We start from the raw sequence: 4,284 nt of genomic DNA, 5'->3' as shown, positions 1-4,284 counted from the left end.
CAAGACACGTATCGGTAGTGTGAGCGTCTGTGTGCGTATATACCTCGCACACATTGACACGTCTAAATGAGTATACGTGTACCATTGTCTAACCGCAGCACGTATGTGCACATGCACACGCGTAAAACGCAACACACGTGAAACGTGTAGACACATCAACAAGAGACAAAGATCCCCCATGTAGCCTCCACAGATCCTTGCGGGAATTTTTTTTCATGAGCCAGCACTGATGGAAGCCCTGCACGGCACACGATGGAGCGGTTAGCCAGAAACACACTCAGCCGCCTTTGTCTTCCCAGTGCCTATGGTTACACACCGCACCAGATCATTCATTGTGGTTGACTCGACCCGAGGGGCAGGGAATCGAACTCAGGTCGCCCGGGTTCGTAGCGCACAGCGCGCTCACCGCTACGCTACCGCTCCCCAACCGCACGTGGTCATAGCAGACACACAAAGCACATGGCACACACGTGAACACAAAACAAAATATAAAGATCCCCCCGTGTAGCCATTTAACAGGCTGTCGGGGCAAGTGATGTTATCGAAAACCTACGAGGGAGTGGGTGGCCAACACCATTCCCGGCCGCCTTTGTCTCCCCAACGCACATACCCACGCACACGCATGGACACCCCACGTATGTATTACTCGTGACACTTAAACACAGGACGTGTGTGTACAATGGCAACGATACAGACCCCCTCGTGTAGCTTGTAACAGGCTGTAGGGGCAAGTGCTGTTAGCGAGCAGCACCTATGAAGGCCGGCACTGTGGCACACGAGGGGGTGGGTGGCCAGCACCACCACGCCCGGCCGCCTTTGTCTCCCCAGTGGCGATGTTTACACATCGCAACCAGGTACTCATTTGAGGCTGAGTCGACCTAGGGGGAGCCCAGGACCGAATGCAGGTAATCGTCACTGGTGTTGGCCGTGAGCGGGAATCGAACTCGGGTGACCCAGGTTCGTAGTATATATGGGCACATATACATGCGTAGAAACACACACACACGCACACGTGTACACACAGCACACGTATGTATACGTCTACTGGATGTTTTACCAATGACTATATAAATATTTGTTCTGCAACATTCAATACGTATACGGGCATATTGCCTTACACGGCAAATAAGAGATGGCAATACCTATTATATATTTATGTTAATCACAAGAAATTAATTAATGCAAAATTCATAACCAAATATCGCGCAGATTTTTTAAGTCTACCGTTTTTTTTCGTGGCAACATGAATAATAAACACGTGGATATGCACGTTGCCTGTTTCGCTTCGGTCCTAGAGAATGTATATATGTGTGAATGCATCACACTTTCAGGGCAGTTCCTGGATTGTATTTGCAGAATTACGAAAAAATATATAAAAACATTTAAAAAAAAAATTCTACAAAAAATGTTTTCCAAAAAAATTGTAAACACAAAAACCACGTTGCGGAATTACGCCGGAGATGTCGAGGCTATTGTAGGGTGACTCGTAGAGTGACTCGTAGAGCGACTCGTAGGGCGACTCGTAGGGTGACTCGTAGGGCGACTCGTAGGGTGACTCGTAGGGCGACTCGTAGGGCGACTCGTAGGGTGACTCGTAGGGCGACTCGTAGGGTGACTCGTAGGGCGACTCGTAGAGTATTCTAGCGGAGCGGTGGCGCAGCGATTAGCGCACCGCCCGACGGAACGGGCACACCCAAGTTCAGCTCCTCGGTCGGGGGGAGGGGGAGGTTTCAATGAATCGAATTCGAATCGGCGAGCAACATCAGCAGCTCAGAAGCGGTCCTGTACGGGGGACACAGGCCCACCTGTCCCCCCCCCCCACCAGCATGGTGAAGTATGGTCAAGTCTTCTTCCTCCCCAACTTGCCGAAGGGCTGTAGTAACATCACCATTGTTTCCGTGACGACAATGGCGTGTGTGCGCGCGCGCGTTCGACGTGTAACATAGTTAGACAACTTTCTGAAACGCGTCCAGATCATCTGGGTTTATTTATATTGTTTTTGGGTGTGTGGGGGGTGGGGGGTGGCTCGATTGGCTGCTCTGCACGCATGCTGCTACGACGTCCCGCGGATCGAGTGGCATCGCTGCGACCTCGTCGAGATTGGTGTCTCGTCTCGAACCCCGCTTAGTTCTTCAATTAGACCCGCGGACTTCGCGGGGACTTCGGGGACTTCGCGGGGACTTCGCGTATCGAGGGGCTCTCGCCACCCGACCCCCGACCCCCCCAAAACGAGTTCCCAGAGGCCCCCTTGCTCGTCTCAAGTGTCGAACGCGCCGCAGCCTCGCTGCGAGTGGACACAACTTGCATCACCACGCACGAGAGAGAGATAAATAATAATATCGCGAGAGAGGTGTCCGTGAGCTCGCACTGTGTCTCCACGTCAGCCGGGACAAGCCCCCAGGAGTGTGACGCTAACGGCGACAGAAAGCGGCCTTGTGACGACAACAAAAACTCAGCGCGTCGCGGTTGTTGTTGTTGTTTGTTGTTGTTGTTGTTGTTATCATCTAACACGGCGGATTGTACGTGACGCGTGGATTTTGTAGTGGGTGGGGTGGGGTGGGGGGCAGGCTCGAAGGGGGGCCGGGGGCGAGGAGAACCGATGGTCAAGAACGGAACGGCAGTCAAAGGATGGAGACGCAGACCGAGGGTGGATGTGGAGATGGAGCGGCGAAACCGCTGGGTGGGTCAGTTTTTAGTTTTCATTTTTGTGACATCGCACAATCGAGTGGGAGGGAGATTATTGGTGGTGGGGGGGGGGGCAGGAGGAGGGGGGGGGAGCTTCATCCAGCAGTGGATTGACCATGGCCGATGAGGATGATTGTAGCCCGAGCGGGCTTGTGTATGCGGCGTGTTGCGTGTGGTGCTCTTTGTTCACGTTGTGTGGCGACGTTGGCTGAACGTTCGTCGTCTCAACAATGTCGCGATGCTTTAGAGAGAGGATTGCCGTGGAGGTGTTTGCGAGCGCCTATTTAGTCACCCCCCCACCACCACCTCCCCCCACACGCTTGTCTACGCAAATACACAGCACAAAGACAAAGATCCCCCGTGTAGCCTGTAACAGAACTGTAGGGGCAAGTGCTGTTAGCGAGCAGCACGGCACACGAGGGGGTGGGTGGCCAGCACCACGCCCGGCCGCCTTTGTCTCCCCCAGTATTACAAACAAAGACAAAGATCTCCGTATAGTCTGAACAGACACAGCCACACTGCATTTACACACAGATACACTACACCATTACACACAGACACACTGCACTTACACACAGGCACACTACACCATTACACACAGATACTCTACACTATTACACACAGACACACTACACTATTACACACAGACACACTACACTATTACACACAGACACACTACACTATTACACACAGACACACTACACTATTACATACAGACACACTGCACTATTACACACATACACGCTGCACTATTACATACAGCCACATTACACTATTACACACAGACACACTGTACTATTACACACAGATACTCCACACTTACACACAGGCACACTACACTATTACACAGACACGCTACACTATTACACACATACACACTACACTATTACACACAGACACTCTACACTATTACACACAGACACACTGTACTATTACACACATACTCCACACTTACACACAGACACACTACACTATTACACACAGACACGCTACACTATTACACACAGACACGCTACACTATTACACACACTACACTATTACACACAGCCACACTGCACTATTACATACAGATACTCCACACTTACACACAGGCACACTACACTATTACACACACACACTACACTATTACACACAGATACTCCACACTTACAGGCACACTACACTATTACAGACACTCTACACTATTACACACGCTACACTATTACACACAGACACGCTACACTATTACATACACTCTACACTATTACACACAGACACTCAATGACATCCGTGTTACACATACATACAAACGCCCCGTATAGCCTTAACAGACTGTTGGGGCAAGTGCTGTTAGCTAGAAGCACCTGTGACGATAATTATCTAAACCGGTCCTGGGCCTCCCCTAGGTCGACTCAGCCTCAAGTGAGTACCTGGTGCGGTGTGTAGTAAACATCGCCACTGCGGGGGGGGGGAGAGACAAAGGCGGCCGGGCGTGGAGCTGGCCACCCACTCGTTAATCAACGTGCCGGCGTTCAGAGGTGGTCTTGCTCGCTAACTGGACTTGCCCCAACAGTCTGTTGCAGGCTATACGGAGGGGGATAATCTTTGTCTTTGTGTGCG

This window comes from Petromyzon marinus, chromosome 63 (genome assembly GCF_048934315.1).
Source record: "Petromyzon marinus isolate PM22_M1 ecotype Great Lakes invasive population chromosome 63, UKy_Petmar_22M1.pri1.0, whole genome shotgun sequence".
In the NCBI taxonomy this organism is placed as follows: Eukaryota; Metazoa; Chordata; class Hyperoartia; order Petromyzontiformes; family Petromyzontidae; genus Petromyzon; species Petromyzon marinus.
Note: the sequence above shows the minus strand (reverse complement) of the source record.